A 22,443-nucleotide genomic window follows, 5' to 3' on the forward strand; every position below is an offset into this window, starting at 1 on the left:
AATTTTACAACTTTTAAAGAAAAATTGAAATCTTTATTTAAAAAAAAAAATAAATTTGCATATTTTAACATCTTTTTCAAATTTTAAATTAAATTTTAGAAAAACTTTCTATTTTTACTAAAACTCCTTATTTAAATTAAAATAATAGTAATTTAACAGCTACACTAAGGAATAAGAAATCTTATACTTCTATTTATTTTTACCGAAACAGCAGCTTTATAATCTGTTCAGCAAGACAACTGAACAAGTTAATTAGATCTATTTGAACTAACATTAACTACGAACTGAAATAGAAGAACACTTCGTAGAGCCAGAATAATTAAAACGATCAGGTAAACCAAGAATACTGTTCCTCAGCAATCTTGAAAAATCACTGATAGTGTTATCCAAATAATTAAAATAAATTTTAAAAACTAAATAAAGATCTGACAGAAAAATATAATTCATTTATTTTTTCCATTAATGTGTGTGCAATAAATTCAGAGGAAGTAAAAATATTGAGAATTTTTTCTTGAATCCTGATTTTCTCTAACATTTTTCGGGATGAACCCTTATTTTCCCTAAAAATTTCCTGGATGTATCCGTAAGAAAGTTTATTCGATATACTAGTAGGAAAATAAGAAACAACAACAATAATAATAATAATTTGTTATTTAGACGTAGTTTCAATTTATATTTTCATAACATAAGTAAACAGGATAATATCACTAATAAGGTAGGACAAGCGCATAATATATACGTAATAACATGCAAACTTATTAAACAGTGCATGAAATCAAGCACGTGTATACTACGCACGCTCACGTGCCTATACTTATTTAATTGGTCAAGTCGTGATTTAAGAAGCTACCGTTGATGATGACCAACAAGAGTGTACGCCCGGTAGGCAGTTACAAAGAAAACTACATACGCATCTAGTCTTCCAGGTATGTGAGTTATATTACCAGCAGACTAGCAGACTAGGTTGAATCAGGTCTGGCAAGTCCAGCCCCTGGCCAGTCCAGCCACTTATCTAATGATTGCGTCTATTAATTGATTGAAAATAATCATCTTTTTTTATTAGAAGCCATAAGTAATTATTGTAATAACAGAAGGATTGCTGCCGGATGAAATGAGTGGGCTTCTTTTTTTTTTAATAGAAAAAAAAGGAGGTGGGGCAGAAATGTTTCATCGTTCTTTCAGAATCATTTTCTTGTGGGCATTGCTTCTGTCTGAACTTTGTTTAGACTACGCGCGTTCGTTCTCACGTGCGCGCGCGCACACACACACATACACGGATTTCTTGATTTTACTGTGTAACTAAATTAAATATACATACCAATTATTAAAAATACCAACCAACGAATTTTTATTAGTTTTTTCCCTTGGATTATATTCCTTTTTCTATTTTAAATAAGTATACAATATACGGTGTAAGCAACCTAATATTAATTTAAAACAACTTAAGAAAAACATTTATAAATCAGAATAACACATACCATCCGCGCGGACACATAATTCAATGAAATATACATTTTTTTTTTACTAATTTAAATATTGAAATATCAGATATAAAAATAGCCACCTCTTTTTTAGATCAACTATAATTAATTATAAAGACTGAATCATATAATTTCCTATGGTGAGTTGAGATAATGCATATAATAATAGATTACTTACGACAAGAAAGGTATAATAATTTGTTATTTTACACTACCTGTTCCAGCTTTACGGCCGTATCTCATATAAAATATATTAATGACTTTTTCTGAGAGTAATGATGATCATTACATAACCAGTTTCTTTAGTGATCTCCTAAAATAAGTGTGTAACTCGTAGAGTTGAATATCACCACCTGGAATTTCGATAGGTTTGGGATTGCGTAATGCAACAGAATATTTGAAGTAATAAAAAGGGCCATGGAAAACCACTTCACTCCTTACTTTTTTTTTAATAAGATTGATGTAGGTTGTTTTTCATTTTTGGGAATGGCTGTGCCTATTGACTGATTTATCATGTAGGTCGTCTGACAATAGTTTGCTTAAATCACCCAAAGAATATAAATTAAGTTTTAGAAATAATCTCACTGAATTTAAACGGTGCATAATTCTTATTAATACATCCCATCAAATTAGATGAATTTATTTTCAAAATGTTATGCGAATATACACATGTTAAAAATGTTAAAAATTTATAACAACTGAAAACTGATACAAATAATCTTTACAGGAGGGAATCTTATAAAACTTTCCGTTAAATTACAATTATTACTTTAATCCCGTGGTTCCCAAACTTTGCCGAGTCGCGGCGCCCTTTTTCAATTAAAATTTTGTTCATAGCGACCTACCCTAAATAAAAGTATGACTACTCGTAAAAGATAAAAATAAATAAGACTAGTATATCTTTATTACAGTTTTACTTTATTAACATTAAATTAATAATTATAAATGTCTTGGTTCAATTAATTATAAAGTTTTTACAATATTTCTCGGCGCCCCTGTGTAGAGTCTGCGGCGCACAATTTGGGAATCACTGCTTCAATCAGTTATCCTGACGTTATAGCTAAACATAAATATCTCTTACGGATATTTTCTAAACTTTTTTCTTTACAAATTGGAAAAAATTGCCTATTTTTCATTATATACATACAATTTTTCTCAACAGGTAGGTAATACTATCTATTTTTATTAGACTTTATGTATCCAATAGCTTAAAAGATGATGCTTGTATGACTAAGCAAAATATGTTATACAACAGAAATTCGAATAAGAATTTTTTTTTTTAACTGCGGACTTCAGATTAAATAACAAAAACATATTACAGAATATAAAATGAGAAACTTTATATAAGAAACAATAAGTTAAAGAAAATTATACTTCTAAACGCTTACAAACGATATGCTCCTTTTCAATTAGGTAAAAAAAAAATAATCTATATAAGATTTTTTCACAATCTGAAAAAAAGAATCAAAATTTAACTGTAACCTATATAAGAGAAACTGAAATTACAATTTTTTACGACTTAACTACGCTATATTAAGCAATGAATGTACAACTTTATATTGTATATAATAGAGAGGATAAGCACACAAAATTAAAGGTAAGTGATCGATTGCGGTTAAGGAAAATACTGATATTTATCTTAACGAACAATAAACCGCTAAAACCACAAGAACTTGAACACAGTCAAGGCAGAAAATATGGATATTTAAACTTAACACTAAACTCGTATTTGGTAACCACGTTCATAAAAAAATTTAATCCACTACATTTAAAAAAGTATTCTTCCTACGTAAGAATTATAAAATGATAATAATACATAATATTAAAAAAAATAACATTTCAGTCATATGAAAAGTTAATATCATATATAAATGTTGCTACGAAATGAAAATATTCTGGAGGTTTTAAAATTTTAGATCAAAGAATAAAATGCAATTGTTATTTGAAATAAATACAGTTTCTATGATTGTTAGCCAACGTTAAACATATCCTTTTGTTTTTATCTGTTCATAAAATAACCTCTAATGATTTGTTACGATATCAAAGAATTTGCTCAATGATTTTTCTTCATCCTGTTTCTTTGAATATAATGATCAATCTTATTTATGTACGTCTTCCTAGTTTTATATTTATTTAAAAAAATTCCTCAATATTATAGAATCACAATTAAATATAAATGATATGCTTTTATGAATGTGGTATACAGAATTTAATAATAGTTTGATCTATTGTTTATGATAAATCTGGGGATATTTATATTTTTCCCCCTCAATAGAGCTCATTTTATTTTCACTTAATTTTCAAACTAAAAACGAACTATTTCTTTTATATTTAATTGATATTAAAAAATTATAGATAAAAGATTATTTATTTTTCCTGATGTATATGTTGCAATCTGTAAAATTAGTGAACAATAAGCAAACTCTCCCTCCAAGTGAAATGAGGATGATATTTATGACATGTAAATGGAAGTGTAGTATTGTACAAACTCAGGCCGATCAGTCCTGAAACGTGTGGTTAAGCCCCAACCACCAAATATATAAAGGTTTCCATAGAATAGTATTCAAATCCGTATAAAAGCAACTAAGGTTTACTAGGATTTAAATCTCAGTCTTCGACTTCAAAAATCAGCTGTTATAATTGATTTGCACCGACAAGTTAACCACTAGACTAGCCCCGGTGGGCTATAAATAAAAATAAATTAGGTTTTTATATTCTCTTTGTTGAAAAAATAATTTCTTAGTTATTTTCGAAATCTGTAAACTTTTGAAATAAGACACATAGACGTTATATAAATTTATAATTGCAGCTAAAATATTCCTCAGAAAATTAAATACATAATGAAAAAATGTGTGTGTATATATACATATATATATATAAAAACTGATATATATCGGTTATTTTTTCAGATCTGTAACACTGGGGAAAACATAATAATTCCTATTCACCGGTTGGTATGAAGAAAAACAATAGGTCACAGAATAATAAAATTTCTTTTGTTAATTAATACTAGATTTTTTTTTACCATCAACTGAATGAGAGCTTGTCTTAAAACATATTTAAAATTTACTAGTTTGTTTTAATAGTTTAGAATACGTCAGAAAAGAATTAAAGGCTAGGGATGACCTAGTAATAAAAGGAAACGAAAGTAATTAAAAGAGAAAGAAGAAACACATAAAGGTGTCTGAAATTATGTTTTATATACGGACGCACAACTATTTATATTATTAAAGTAAATGTTAGCTCGGTGAAATTCTCACACCAAATCTAAAATGAATTTTCCGGCTTTTGTCTTTAATTTACGTTACAATTAAGTAAGTTAGACAGCATGGTCTCGCACTAAAGCTATTAAATAAAAAAAATACACTAACACTGAAACACACATAAAACGACGAATAGGTCACCGGATGGCAGGGTTGGCTCGCTAGCGTAGCAGTCAGATAGACGTGATGGATGGATTGTTAGTCAGAACTACAATTTTGAAAACTTAGAACAGTGCCAGCAGGCTTTATTCTTCCTCCACCCACCTTACCCAGTCTTTTATCATACCACCCGTAGGGCGCTAATGGGAGGTGAGGGTTGGTCTTTACGTTTAGTCCGTCCGGAATTCCGGAACCTTCTTTCATTCTTTCTCCCTAGCCATTTTTAAAACCGTGTCGCATTTCAAATTGCTTCTCCATGTCCTTGTCAACTGAAGACTTAAGATGCGGACGTAGTCTGGGATGGTCACGGCTCCTTGATTTCTATCTTTACTTGGAAAAAAAATTACTATAGAAATATGAAACCCCTAGTTAAGATAAAAATAAGATATCTTGAAGAAATTATTTAATTTTAAATCTGTACGAAAATCACATCATTAAATTTTTTTTTTAATTACGTGAAACTTATAACACAGTTTAAGCAAAACAAATAATTTGATTCAAAAACGTTACAGATTCTTATCGAAACAAAGTTTTTGTTTGAAATAATTAAAGTAATATTATTAAACAGGTATATATAATGATTAATCATTTAATATACGAAAATCTAAGTTATTTTAGTAAAAGAAGGTACTCAATCCTTATTAATATAAGTGTTACACAAAAATTATTTATAAAGTATAAAGATAACAAGAAAACTCATCAAAGAAATTTTATTAAAGAAAAAAAAATAGTAGTGAATATAAATGTACAAAATTAAATGAGAAAAAAAATTTACGATTAAGGTGATAAGTTTTCAATTACCTCTAGTTTGTAGAAATAATGAAAAAATCGTTGATTAAGTCTGAAATGAATATTACATAACGCAAATTAAGAGAAAGAATGAGTCGTAGTGTAAAGGATTATGATAAATAAGTTAATGTAGGAGTATTGGAATATTTTGATATCTATCTACTTTGATATTGGAAATATGTATAGATAATTTTTTTCTATTATAACGACAGAGCAACCTTACAATGTGTTCAGAAAAATAATTGAACAATAGTAAATAAGATCTATTTGAACTAACATTAAGTAATCACAGACCCATTGGCTGGTGACTTAACGATAACAACGAAACAAAATAGAAGAGTATTCCGTACAGCCAGATATAATATAGTCACCTAACTGAAACGATAAGGCAAACCAAGAATATTGTTCCTCAGCAATCTTGAAAAATCACTGATCGTGCTAGCCAATAAGTTGACCGCCAAATAATTCGGGTGACGATCCAAAAAACGTTTTTACCGTAGGCCGACCAGAAAGATTTCCTGCCGAGCGGTTCCCAACTAAAGATCATTATACATAAGGCTATTGCTTATGTACCAAGGTATGTGTATCATTTTTCGCAGTGTTTTTGTCTGGTAGCGTTCAAGTATGTCAATACTAGAATTGCACGCTGTACCTTATAATTCAAGCCCGTAAATCCAAACAGCCTTCAAAACTGATTTATAAATCAATACTTTACTTTCCACTGAAAGCCGAGATCTATGTCCTATCAGCCAGTACTTGTTTTTAAACTTGTTTCCGACTAGATTTGATATGTTTCGCCCAAGTAAGTCTTCAGTCAAGATGAAAACCCAAATATTTACAGTCCTAAGATCTCGGAATCGGAACATTGAAGATAGAGACAGGACAGTGTTCCCTACGAAGGGTGAATGTGACGTGCTTTGATTTTGTTTCATTTATTTTTATCTTCCAACATGTAAAACCACGATTCGAGGAGACTGTTATAATCTAAAATAAAATGAGACGCAGTGGCCGAATCTTCCTGGTCAGCAAGAACTACAGTATCGATAGCAAACTGTTGCAACTATGGTGATTAAAATAATCACAATAATAATAATAAAGAAAAAACATATGAATTAAATAAAAAAAGAAGAAGAAGAAGGAGAAGAAGAGTAGGATTATAAGAAAGAAATTAAATAAAGTTTAAAAAATAATATTAGATTACAAGATACCGTAAAATAAAAAGGAACAATCCATCACACAAATTATGTGCTGTTAAAAAAATATTGCATTTAACGTCATAGTTGACCGTATATATATATATATATATATATATATATATTAGGGGGTGAAGTTATTACACCATGAGATGTTAAAATGCAATATTATATTACATTATTGTTTTAGAACCACAGGTAAACAGATATTCAACATTACCGTATGTCATAAGTTAATTATGATTGGATTAGCTGCAGTATATAGTGAAACAGAGAACAATGTCACCAGCAATATCGGAGACACGAGTTCCAGCTAGTATCCATTACAATGCAAATTGCGTTTCGGTGGCTTTCCATCTAAAACGAACAAAACGTATAGTTAGGTACACACATAGAGCGTTACATACAACATTCCTACGACCCCTTTTCCATATAGTATTCAAAATTAATAGTTGACGGCAAAACGGAAAGTGATGAAGGGGGATCGAATAGATGAAGGGGGTTTAGGAGTAAAAGGTATAGCATGACGACAACAGGATAGATTTAAATCAGTTGTATAGAGGAGGATGTCCGTCGTATGATTCTCTCTGTTGGTAGCCTATGTAGACTCACATAACGAAACGAACGTATACACGTAGCGTAAATCTATGGGTGAGGACATAAGGGTTGTTACAACTATTAAATTCTCTCCCTCCTTTCTAAAATGAACACCTCCCACCATCACCTAACCGACATCCCTACCCACGTTTAACGTTTCATCTTGTCTAATATAATTCTACTTCCACCAACCCCTCTATCCTACTACGGTATATAACCAAACCACCCTTTACTGCAAATCTGATTTATTGTAACATTTTGCCTCTTCCATATATATAAAACATCGTTCTCTGCTTTTCACAAAGTTGAAACATTTCCTTCGCAGTTACGTCGTTCCGTTCCCGGTCCAGGGATATTCGACTCCTGCTTGCCTTGCTATACTAGTAGGCTTACTAACGTCTCTCCTACCCTCTCAATGCCTAGTAACGTAACTAGGTACTCTTCCAAAATCCTTCCAACATTCCTACCACCCTGATATATGGAATATATACAGTCTATATATTATATAACGTAATCAAATTGCTTCATATTTCAATTTTCAAAGTATATTTTATAATGGTATCTCTTCGTATCCTTCTTTAGTAGTCAAGTCTATTATATTTATATAAGGATGAATATCATATTATCAGTTTTAGGAATATAATTTTCCTAAACTGTTCTTTATTTAATGTGATTTTTTAATTCCATAATAAGCTATTTATTTATAACACGATTTTTTTTTTAAATTCATCTATTTATTTATATTTTATACATAAATCAGGAAGTATTATTAATTATTAAAATTTATTTCAAGTTTTATTCTTCCACATTTTTCATATTCCACTAAAAAGTAACGATTTATGGCAGCGAAACACGAAAAATATAAAAGCTGGAAAAAAAACAGAGCGAAATCTTTTGTAAGAAAAAAAATAAAATAAAAATTTAGATAAGATGTTAAAAAAATATGAAAAAACTGGTTAAGAAAAAATTTATAAACCTGGAAATTCAGACTTACTATGTGGGAATTTAACACAAAATAGAAGAATAACAGAAAAAATACAAAAAAAAGAAAGAATTCAAAATTTACTGATTTTGGTTCTAGAAAGAAGTTTAGAGGCTATAAATAGAAATGGAATAATTGGAAAAACATAGGAACAGTTAATTAATTAATTAAGGATATAGGAAGGAAGTACGTTGAAAAAAAATTATTACAGAACAGAAAGGAAAGGAAGATTGCATAAAATCAGTCAAACGACAGACAAAAATACTTATCATTAATTTATAATACTATCACCTAGTGAAAGTGATGAGAACTGAAAAAAGTAAGACTTTCATAAAATATCACTGGAGTTACAAATAGAAAAATAAAATAAAAGAAAGTTTGAAATATTAACAAAGAAAGAAACAATTAAATGATGTACAGCTGATACCAGTTAAAAATATTGATTTTCAGGATCAATAACACCATTTGTGTTATTGATGAAGTTCAAATCTGCTTGGGATAATTAACTAAAACCTGAAAGTCAGTGAATTTGGTGGTAGCTGTAAAATTCTGTTATTTAAAACAGCGTTATTGAACTATCATCCGAAATGGATTGACGTAATTCGTTCATCAGAAAAACACAAAAATTTGAAAAAATTTTCCATGATTCTGTTACGATTTTTTATTTATAAATAAATTGTGTTAACTCTTATTTTTCTTCAATAATAAACAAATACAATATTACACGACAGCAGATCAATAATAAAAAAAAACGGCAAAAGTAAGCTAAGCTAATCCTTTTTTACAATTTGTTAGTTCCAACTTTTAATTCCACAAAACGTATTAATTTTTCATTTCATCACAATTCTCTTACACTAAATAAACATTTGCATGTTATGAAACAGAAGAAAAAACTAGAATTAAACATCACTATACGTCATAACTAAATTTTATTTTATACCCAACTATGTATATTTTATTTGAAAATTTATTATAATTCAAACATGTATTTAATTTATAAAATCGAAAAATTTATTAAACTATTATCATCTAATCAGGCTATTTTTTTTTTTTTTTTTTTTAAGTGCAAACGAATGGAAAGAGTTTATAACTTTTTTTTATTAGGTAAGTGTTTATTCATCACAGAAATAAATAAAACAAGAGACTGGAATTATCAGCAGCTGTTTGCGTGATGGCATGGGTGCGTTCTCTTTGTATTTAAGCAAAAAGCAATTTCCCATTCAGTAAATTTCATTGGATTATAAAATAACTTATAAAAACAAACAAATAAACAAAGAGGTTGATATTTATTCATTATATATTGATGGTATTAATTAATTTTTATTATAAATATAAACATTATTTATGAAATTTGTATAAACGTTTAACTAAACGTAAATATTAGCAAACGTTTAATTTAAATAGAAATATTTAATGTAACTGAAATTAAAGAAAATTATATTTCCTCAAATTTTTCATTATGCAACAATAAAAAGGTACAGAATTGAATACAAAGTCGAGTAGGCTTTCTATATTACTATTTTAAATTAAATTTTTAAAAATTACTTTACATATTAAAGAAAAGAATAGAGTTTCATCTATGAGGTAATTTTTCTAAAAAAAATTTTCTACTTTATTATTTCAGGAAAAAATCAATCTCATCATTTAAATAACCCTAAGATTAATAATTTATTCATAAAAAAAGAAGGAAATAAATTGTTAAAATTCATTCGAACTAGAAAAAAATTAAATAGTAATAAATTGTGAGAAAAACTTTGGAATAACCTCGTTCATTTTAACTAAAAACACAAACTTTACATTTTATGAACCGGTAAACTTGTAGTTTAAAGCCTGCACTAAAACAAAAAAAAAATTGCTGTGTATATGTGCATTCTACGAAACAGTTAAATTTACTTATTTATACGTGTAAGGAACTGCATGACGAGTAATCAGAAACGTGTAATGATTATCATGCAGGAAATTTATTATAATCTAAAAATAAAAAAATTAATTTTGAAACCAAATTTTCTATGTATTTATAAATAAATTAGGAAGAGTTTGACTTAAGATTAAAATATAAGTAATAAATAATTTAAAGGTTTCATTAAGAATTTCTAAGGATGTCAAGTGTAGATAATTGCAATGCTGAAAGAAATAATTCTTCTTTTTCAGGAAAGAATAAGACAGGAAATTTTAGCAATTACAGAAAAAAAGATTAATCTTTTATTAGTTTAGAGCAAAATTGTTAACGGAATGGTTATAATTAAAATCTGCTAATGAGATTTTTTTTTAAATTTCCCGTAAAAAATTAAAAATAGAATCGTGAACATCCGAATTGGTAGTTAGTTCGACGTACAGTTTATTTTATATACCAAAATATTTACAACTGTAAGTTTAACGTTTAATGTACGTTAATATTTAATAAAGTAACTAAGTATAATAATAAATGTATTAAAATATTTTAAATAAAAAAAAAAACTGTATAAAAAAATCATTTGACTTTGATATAAACGTAAAATATTCCTAATATTTTAAGTACAGTATTACATTTACTTAAATCTATTATAAAACATTTAAAATTACTGAACGGAATAACAATAAAAAATTTTATATACTCACCTACATCTATCTAAAAAAACATAATTTTATACTGCTTTCAAATATAAAATAACAATTATTTCTCTTATTAAAAAAAATCTTCCATAAATATATTTGTTTTTTACAGAAATAACATTAAATAATTATTTTTCATAACTATGTACATTTTTTACGTACAGACAGAAAGAAAAATTAATTTTTTTGAGAATAAAATCCTGAGGAAGGTCTTTATAAGTAAAGTTAGAAAGAAGAGGATCAGGAAAAACACAAAGATAAGAGATTTGTTTAAGGAAACTGACATAGCGGCCTAAATGAGGAGCAGAAGAATTAGGTAGGCAGATCATTTTTTACTTGGAGAAGTGAAATCTCTCTTAAAAGAAATAGAATTGAATAAACCGGTAGGAAGAAACCCACCAACAAGACCAAAACAGAGATGGTGGAACAAATTTAAAAAAGGACCTGAGTAAATTGGGAGGCGAAGGGAAGATGGCGGGAAATTGTTAGTGCAGCCAAATCCCATTTTGGACGCCATTTGCCAGTTATTTTTCTGTTAAATAAAACATATAAATATCGATATTAAATAAAAGAAGTAATATATAAAAAGATAATATTGTTGAAGGAGTATTAGTAAATTTAACGTTTTTAAAATTTAGTAATTTTACTTCTTTTTCTAGAGAAAAAACTGTTGAAAATATTAAATTATATATATATATAATATATATATATATATATATTATTATAATTAAAAATTTTTTTTAAAATGTAATAAAGCAATAGGAAAAATGTCAAAATATATTCGAAAATTTAAAATAAATGTTAACTGTGATAAAAAATAAACCTCTGTAATATTACAATTTCACTTTTTTTAAGCAATTTGTGGTTTCATTTTCATATCCTAACACAATAAATAAACTATCATTCGCAAAAAGAATCATATAAAAAAAAAAAATAAAAAAAATATTCGGCCATCCATGATATCAATAGCAGTATAGAACATGAAATTTAATTTCAAGTTATGACACATCAAATAACGTAATTAAATTCTCATACTGCAACAGTAAAAAAAGAGATCAACAACTTCCATTATCAGGAAATATATTCCAATGGTTTTGAAATGAACATCTAAATTGAAAACTATTTATCAATGTCATTAACTTTTTTTTAAGCATTTTTACAATACTATTTAAATTAAAATGTTTAACTACGTTTAAATCAAATAAATCTTGAGGAAAATAAAAACTAGATACAACACTTAATAAACTATTATTATTTTCTTTCGGAGGTCACAGGTTCGAATCCCGGTTACGCATGAAAATTTTTTACACGCTACAAAATTCATTATCGGTAACTTTAAGGGGAAGTACATCTGTTGTTACTATCGAAATTAAAAAAAATTTATATGTAGCCAAATCATTATTTTTACAATAAAATTATACGGCAACTTTTTACATACTCTCTCTGTTTTTCTGTTTAGCCTGCGGAACCACCGTAAGGTATTACTTCAGAGGATGATATGTATGAATGTAAATGAGGTAGGCTTGTACAGTCTCAGGTCAACCATTTCTGAGATTTGTGATTAATTAAAACCGAACCACCAAAGAATACCGGTATCCATGATTTAGTATTCAAATCCGTATAAAAATAACTGTCTTTAATAAGATTTGAATCTTAGAACTCTCGATTTCGAAATCAACTGATTTGCGATGACAAGTTCACCACTAGACCAACCCGATGGGTTAACCTTTTACATACTAAAATTTTTATATTAACTACCATAGTGAAGGTTTATATTATCCAAAAAAAATTCTAGATAAAAAAATGAAGCACTAATAAGCTGGAAACTGTGGAAAGGTATCGGGTATATGTATAATTATGTCCGTAACCGACGTTATTGTAGGCAACCAGACATAAGAAACAAACTACTCCAGAAAATATTTTAACAATAATTACGTTCTTAAAATTAGGATATCGACTCAAAATTTTACAATATTTTTTTCTTTTCGTTTTTTTTTTTTTAATTAAAATAGAAAATAATTAAATCTTCGTTAATAAAATTTAGAATTACCGAATGGATTCTCATTTTAGATTTTTTTTCAAACAAAAAATTCCATTTAGAATTTTTCTACAATATCGGGTTGTGGATTCTGCTTATAATAATAATATTTTAAAGTGTGCTAATATCTCATGTTTAATTAAATTTAAATTTAAATTCTTATTGAAGGTGTTTAATCTAATTTGTGAGTAGAAAATTGGGAGAAATAGAAAATAAATTGTTCTTGTTACTAGTTAAATATTTTCTCATAATAACGTGAATGATAAAATAAATTTTATAATTATTCACATTAATAAAATTGCATAAGAATTTACATAATAATATAGATCATATTTAGAAGTATATATATATATATACTAATAATAAGGAAGGCATGTAATAGTTGCCGGATGGGAAATGCATTAAGAAATTATTGTATGAGAGATCTCTAAAATGTGGAAGAAATACAATAAGGGGAAGGAAATATAAGATAATGCACGATTTAAAGGAGGAAGAAAGACATGTATAAGTAAAGAGAAGGACATAAAACAAGGAAAACAAGAACAAAAGAACAGATTGCACTGAAATTGTAACTGACGATATTATTATTGCCGTTAAAATAAAATAAATACTGAATTTGTTTTCTGTGCACGTGAGAAGTTATGCATCTTATGAAAAAAATCATTAAGTTCATCTCTTAAAGTAAATTTAAAACCCGAAATGATATTAAATCAATTGTAAGTATTGGGCTAAAAAACGATCTTCGAATTTTCTTAATTTTTTATCAGATTTTTTTACTGTGCTCATAATAACGTGAATTCATATCTTACATAAAAAAAAACAAAAAACAAAAAAAACAGACAGAATAAATTAAAAAAAGCCAAACTTAACACAATAACCTAAGTTATTATTTTTGTATAGCTAAATGCACGCGCGAATGAGTGAGAAGTATGTCAATACGAGAAAGATATTGAGGTTAAATATACGGGATACAATCTGAACCTTAACATTAGTATAATGTTTACAGGCATTTAAATTTAAAATCACGATTTGTCGGAACATCTATGCGGTATGGTATGCTGATAAAAGTAGGATGAGATTAGATTACGAAGAAGAATAAACGCACAAAAAAAATTAAAATAAAAAATAAAAGATAAAAGAGAAGATGTTTTTTAGTTGGAACGGATTGAGATAGTCCGTTAAAAGGACCGCTTATTTAATCCACATTGTTTCCATTTATAATTTCTCTTTTTAATTTTTTCATTCTATTAAAAAAAAACAAAAAACAAGCTTACTCAGCAATACTGCGTATGTATATATGTATATATATATATATATATATATATATATATATATATATATATATATATATATATATATATATATATATATATATATATATATATATAAGTAGAGGCATGCATGATAAATTAATCACGTGTTTGCTATTTCATTATAAACACAAACCAAACTTATACTGTATATGTATATAATACAACCATAATGTTTAAGTTGCAGTAGTCAAGTTGGTAATACTGAATATACAGCGGTAATGTTTAAGCAGAACAGTTAACACGCAACACAATCATCAATAATCTGGACACTGCCATTTACTGTCTATTATATTATGTTTATAAAATTTTATTTTTAATAACAAAAAAAAACTATTTTCACCTGTTTAACAACTTATAATTTATAACTCATGAACAGATTAGAATATATAAATTAAAAAATAACTATTTTACCATACTAAAAACAGTCGAATAACTTAAGTTATATTTTGTAATCCGTTTAAATACACTGTTAAAGACGAAAACTAATAAGAGATTGATATTACAATAAAATAGAACAAATTATTACATTTTTAATCTAACCAGAGTATACTCTCGTTTCGATCACTTAGAAAGAACATAATTTTCGAATAATATATAATATTTTAATTCAAAATAATTTTATAATATTAAAAAAATTTAAGACATAAATTTTTATTACAATTAACTTTTTACGGTATGTTAGAAAATATATAAACAAGAATAGTAAATATAATTTATTATTAACAAAATATATTATAAAATATTTTCATTCACCGATTCAATCATCTTAATAACTGCGGCAAAAACAACCAATTACAATACAATGGATTATAAGTTCTATAATCGATTATTTTCGTTACTGCCGACTGATTAAAAACGCTGATTCACGTTTTGATTTACCTTTTTAATGGAGAATCAAATAATAAATGTTAAATAAAAATTAAAGGCACATCAATTTCGTTTAAAGAGAAAATTTAAAATGTAAAAGTTTTTTTTAACTGGCTATTAATTCACCTCAGAAATCTTTGAAAGCTTGTCGTTGAAAATTAGGAACGGAAATTTTCAGTGAATGAAAATTATAAGTATGACCAAGATTCAAACATGAAATTTTGAAGTTAAGAGTTAGGGGAAAATTTAATATAATAAAAAAATAAACTACTATTCTTAGTCACTTGTAAATTTAAAAAAGTAATGTTTTTTATTGAGATATTTATTTAAAAAAATTACCACATGATCTCTTTTTAGATTATGTATCAAAATTCTTAGCCATAGTTACCGTTCTCTAAGGTTCAAGTCCCTGTCCGGGGTTTTAAAATACGCTATAAAAACTAAATTTCCACAACATTCCCGCGTACAAGATTCAAAACTACTGTGGTGAACTAATTTAAGTAAAAAAAAAAGAAAATACCATTTAAACAAATTACCCTTCTTTTTATGTACGGGTTAGAGATTAAGGATGATATTAAAACAACAGCAAATTAAAACAAACAAAAGAAATACACAAGAGATTTTACAATATATGGTTAATTATTTTATTTAAGAATTAAAAATATTGTACTTTGGTAAATAAAATATGAATCTGAAGTAAGGTAACTGAATTAAGAATTTTGGATCCATCAGTGAAAAAAATGAAGATATATTAGTGGCGATGTGTTGATAATTTGCATAATTTTAGGAATTTCACGTTCGGTATACACAGAAAACAAGGAAAAAACTGGCAGTATGTTAGATAATAAATTGTAAATTGGTTATAAAAATGTATAAATAAATGAAAAAAAAGAACGGAACATTAAAATGGAAAAAAAATTAAAACGATAAATAAAAAAATTGATAAATTGATGATAAAAGAAAAACTGTCAATGTGTCAGTATGTTAATATTAAAAAGAGACCATTCATTATTGATTTTATGTACGAATACAATAACATCCGAATAGAATGCCTACAATTCCAATCCTATTACGTTAGTCTCATCGGAAAGAAGAGAACCTACAAATACTAGTTGGGAGTTAATAATGATGATTACTATCAATATAAGTGGTATAAACATAAAGTAATGATATGACATCCAATTTAGTACAACTAATCTCTAATCTCTTATGAATTTAATAAAAAGAATAATAATGCTCTCACACTATTTGGAATCTTCGTTATTTCAAGTACATGTGAACAATCGAACAAATATAGGCCAAAATCATGAAAAACAAATTCCAATCATTTAAATTATTCAGTTTGTATTAGCTAATAACGCACAAAAAAGATACGGTCAAAAATACATAAAATAAAAAGAAAATGTTGAAGGAGAATAAAAATAAAAATAAGAAGGCGGCGGCAAATGGTTTTTAAGTTAAAACATCTTATCGTTTCATCAAAAAAAACTATCTCTACTTTTGTACTTCCCACTAACAAACCTGTAAATCATTGGAGAAGCAATAACAGTCTGTAAAGTTTAATCCAGTACAGCTGTCCCGAGATATTATTATAGTGAACAGAGAGTTAACTATTCGATCACGACCTCCGGGGAAATACTCTGTATATAATCCACACGATATACCTAAGAAAAAACTTATAATCTAGATCCAAGAATTCACGATAACGTGAAATGACCACTAATAATTTTAAAAAAATATAAAAAAGATAGTAAAAAAATCTAAACAATATCTCTAATATAAAATTGTAATAATGTAAAAAATCTAAAAAAAAAAAAACGTAATGATCGATAAACATTTTAATACTTATCAATCACAGTTTAAAATAAAAGAAAAAATGGTTGAAAAAATAATGATAATAATTTACAAATTAGGTATTTAACGATGATACTATAAAAAAGTTGAAATACATCCCAAATTAAATTGCATGAATTTTACGAGGAGTAATTTTTATATAAACACGGAAAATCTTGAACACATTTATGTAAAACGTTACCTATTGCAAGGTAAAATTTAATAATTTGCTAATCGACTATAATTTACACATCGTAAAATTCTCGTTGGATCTTGTGCAGTAATGTCGTGGAGGGAGGAAAAGATAGTATACTCGTAGTTTCTGTTGGTTGAAATTTTATTCGTGTTATGGTGATAACTGAAGACTGCTATGTGAACCAATAGGGCTGCGAAAATTAAATGTCGACGAAAAATCTTTTGTCGCATCGTTTATCTTCTTCTTTATCAAATTTTAATTTTCTAATTCCTAGTTTTAATCTCTTTCTACGTATTGTTGAACCGATAACTCTGTATTCCTCCCTTTACATAACCAATTACAGTATAGACTTAACAATACATACGATAGCGGGCGTGATTAATAAAACCTATTATCCAACCAGGAAACTGAATACGATTTCAATACTAAGCACAAATCCTAATTATTTAAACGTCTGTTAAATACGTATAATTTAAATTACTATCGTAAAATGTCGGAAAATATTATATATGATACAATTCATAAGACATCAGGACTAATGTCATTTCAAAAATTCATCATGTAATTCATTTCAAAAAATATGGTGCGAAGGGTGGGTTCGGAGCTACTTTCAGGAAAATGGTGGACATTTCCAATACTTGCTGAAATACATTACCAATTGTGCATAACTACACTCAATGAATCAAATGAAACGAGAGTATCTCTGTATTACAGTACACAGTGGAATTATAGTACGTAGTATCATGATGTACGCGACAAAATGATTAACTTCATTTGTAATTAGTTATACTACAAATATATATATATATTTTTTTTCCAGGACCATCAATTTTTTCCAACAAACGACAGTTATACTAAAATGTTTAAAATAATGTCGCTTATTAATTTTTATGTTATTTTAATCATAAATTACAGTAATATATAAAGAAACGAACGGAGTCGGGGTTAAAACTCACAATATTTTAGGTTTAAATAATGGCCGAAATTCAAATCTGAATTAACTTTATATGTAAGTAGATAGGAAAACATCATATATCATTTATTTCCTCGTGAATACTTAAAATCTAGAAAGAATTTAAAAATATTTTCCGAATATGAGTTTTGAAAATGTATAAAAAAATAATTAATATCTATATATTATATAAAACGACCAGTTTAGTCTTATACAGAATAATATAGTTGGAAAGGAACTGGATACAACGTAGACATCACTTGCTGCAGGTTGTGGTTAAAAAAAAAATAATAGGTTGTGGTTATTGCTGGCCTCCTTGTCGCGAGTGATAGCGTCTTGGCCTTTCATCCGGTGATCCCGGGTTTGAATCCCGGTCAGGTATGGCATTTTCATACGCCACAAATTGTCATTCATCTCATCATTTGAAGCAATACCTAACGGTGGTCCCGAAGGTTAAAAAAAAGAAAAGAATAAAAGGTTGTGGTTAATCATAGTATAAATTTACGCTTAACCTGACCTCCTGTTTTATATTAAACTACTTTACTTGTATGCATACATTAATGTAAGCAGGAATAAAAGTAGAAATTTAATTATAAAACAATAAAACCAACAGCATATACATACAAAAATTTATAGTGTAATAAAATGATATGGTAATTGCAGAAAGGATTAATTAATTAAAATTAACTAAATATGAAAACTCTAATTTTGATGACATATACATATTCGTTAAAGTATAATGAGTCAGAACGATATGACAAGCGGAGAAAAAGAGATAAAATACACAGATCAAGAGAGAGAGAGAGAGAGAGAGAGAGAGAGAGAGAGAGAGAAAATATGAAATCAATATATTTAATTAATGAAAGGCAATTTTATTTTCATAACATTCTGTGTATAAAACAAACAAAAAACCGTAGATACACACGCCAGCACCCACGCATGCGCACAAAACAAATGACAAAATAGATGACAGACAACAGTTACAGTTATATGTTTGCATGATTAGGAATTACTGAACGTCATTTTGGGCAAAATAAACAGGCAGGTGAATCTGACACATTGACTACATCTGACACGTTTCAGAAAAACTCTATTAAGGTTTCTACAATACACACACACACACACGCACGTAGAATACTAATAGAATGCACGTTTTCTTTCTAATTAATTTTTTACGTTTATTATTTTAAATATCATATATAACGACGATATAAAAAGAAATTAAAAAATACTTTGAAGAAAGTCAACGCAAGAATTTCTCCTTAAAATTAGAAATCTAAATCTAATATTAAATTATTTTATTTATTTTTTGGATCAATTAATTAATTAATCTTATACAAGTTTGAAGCACCTACGAGGAAATATGAAACGTCTTTTTTTACCATGAGGAAATTACAATGTTGTGTAAGTAAAACAGAGAAATTACAATTAAATAAAGACCCAAGAATCAAGATTTCTATAAAGTATTGTACATTTTTTTAATTTAAATAAAACTTTTATATTTATCGTTCTTTATTAATTAAAAATGCAATACAGTAATATTATTTTTGTATTAGAAATTAAACCTACCATAATAATTATGAACAATATTTTCGTGACAGAATTTTTTTCTGTTACGTTACAAATATAAAAAGAAATAATTTTTTATAATATCGCGTTAATTTTACAGACGAAATAGTTAGTACTATTTATTATAATATAAATACTAATTATTTTCAGTATTGGAAAAAATTTAATCATTTTTATTTGCTATTTAGAATATTTGAAAAGTCCATGATAGAAGTTCAGATAAATCAAATATAATAAATATATTTTTTAAATCGATTTTCTTTTTCAGATTTATCATCTTCAGAAGAGATCTTTATATCAAATACTCTTCCTAAGGCCAAGCTGTTAGATTTAATAAAACATGAAAATTTTAAGAATGTAAAACATACTGCAAGTTAAGTAAAAGATGAATAAAAAAAAATTTATTAAATTTTTATCCAACTTTAAATAATAATGTTTATTAAATATTTGATATAAAGATAAAAGTAATACACGAACTAGATCATTTTTTTGTTTGTTTTTCTCTAAATTCCAATTTGATATAGTATTATAATTTTTTTCTATAGGGTGTTGAATTTGTTTCTTAAACATTCTAAAGATGATGAAAGATTTTAAAAATTCAACAAACAATCACAAGATGCTCTCGAAAATAAGTAAGAGTGACCAATTATGAAGGGAGTAAAGAAAAAAGTAAAATTTCTTGAAAATAGGAATTTTGTTCATAAATAGCTCTTTTAATCTGTAAAATAAAACTTTACATCTTAATTCTGATATAATTATTTAAGCACCAAATTAGTTTTATGAGTAACTAAATCAAATTTACTGAAGTTTTTTATTATAAAAAACAATTTGAAAATGGAAGTCTTTAAAAATATGAATGAAAATTAATAATTTTAAACGTATGACATTCAGATAAAATAACACTTAAAAAATTATAGGTTAACATTTATAAATAAAAAAAAAAAATATGAATAATGACACAAAACAATTCAAACACGCAGAATGTAAAAATAAATAACAAAACTCAACAGCAGATAACCTAAAATTATTTTTGGTTATTGAATGAAATAGAAAGTAAACAACATATAATTATGCAGGTATCGATTTGACAAACGCCTGGGAATAGTTTTTTTGTTAAACAACAAAATATTACAATAAAGATCATATTCGCTGTTGAAAACTTACACAAAATCTAAACAAAGAAAATAAGAATTAAAGTGTAATGCAAACACACTACAAATAACAAATAACCTAGACATGCAGGTATAGAGAAGAAAAAAACGAAAAAATAAATTATGAATAATTTTTTTTTTTCATCATATTCAATCTTATATTTAAAATTATATACGTATATTTATACATGTAAATAAGTAAGGAGTAAAGTAATACGAATAAAAAATAAATAAATAAATAAAAGAAGTAAAAGCAAAGTAAGATTGAAAAAAAAATACCATAAGAAAATCGATATTCATTACACAAATGACTGTTTTATACACTCTTTTTTTCTCTCAATTTTTCTCTTTTACTTATCCTCTTCCTATTATTTTATCCATTTCTACTTTTCTTTTAACACTAAAATCCGTGACAATGTGCTATTAAAATACAAAACCCTACTTTTTCTATGATCATTATTTGTATATGAAGGTAAATTACTACGTTTTGTTAATTATTAAAAACTACACACAATGTTTTCAAGCAAAATACTTTACAAAAAAAGAAAGGAGAGTGCTTTAACGTTGCACGAATTCTGTAATTTTACTTTATTGTTTATTTATTTAAGATGCAAAGAGGGAGCGAGAAAAGAAAAAAAGAGGGGAGGGGAGAGAGAGAGAGAGAGAGAGAGTAACATTCGCGTGCACACGAATATACGAAATGGAGTGATGAATCCAGCAATAGATAGATGTGTAAATAATTTAACTTAAGATTAAAAACTGAGAAAACTTTCCATAGATCACAAACAGTATACTGATACAACTAAATTAGATATTTGTTTGGAATGGCATGTACATGTCATTACTTGCGGCAATGGTGACAGAATAGAATCAGTTCAAAGTTGGAAAATTGTAGCGCCAAGCGTCGTTATCCTTCCAAATTTTCAATAAAATGTATAAAAATTTCTCATCTTTTCCGTCAATACGGTAAATCAATCTTATTTAAAAACAAAATCTTAAATCTTAAAAAAAAAAACAAAATTACATGGTTTTACGAAACTATACTTGTGTGTGTGTGTGTATGTGTGTATATATATATATATATATATATATAGAGAGAGAGAGAGAGAGAGAGAGAATAAAATTAAACAATTTTAAAAAATGCAACAATTTTTTTCATTAAAGTGCACTATTCGTCACGAAAAAACATTGACAAAATTATTGATTTTTATACTGAAATAAGTCTTCGGCGAATTAAAACTTTGTTTGTACGGTCGTTGCATACAAAGAAACAGCTTTAAATACAAATGTACCGTATTTTACGCTCACGGAAACGACCGTACACTGTACTGTGATTTGTAGGAAATATTTTCCAACATTCGGCAGAGATTCACAGCAGTTTAAATTAAAATTTTTCTTTTCTTCATAATCTTTTTATCTTTCCGTTAACTGGAATAACGAACTGCATACGTACCAACGTAATATAGTT

General features: G+C 27.0%; 1 protein-coding gene across 1 annotated transcript in view; it reads right to left on the reverse strand.

Moving 5' to 3' along the window:
* Positions 1-22,443, reverse strand: part of Toll-7 (Toll-like receptor 7) — a 139,350-nt gene that overhangs the window by 18,985 nt on the left and 97,922 nt on the right. The gene's annotated exons all lie outside the window — the stretch shown is intronic.

This window comes from Lycorma delicatula, chromosome 7 (assembly GCF_047948215.1).
Source record: "Lycorma delicatula isolate Av1 chromosome 7, ASM4794821v1, whole genome shotgun sequence".
Classification (NCBI taxonomy): Eukaryota; Metazoa; Arthropoda; class Insecta; order Hemiptera; family Fulgoridae; genus Lycorma; species Lycorma delicatula.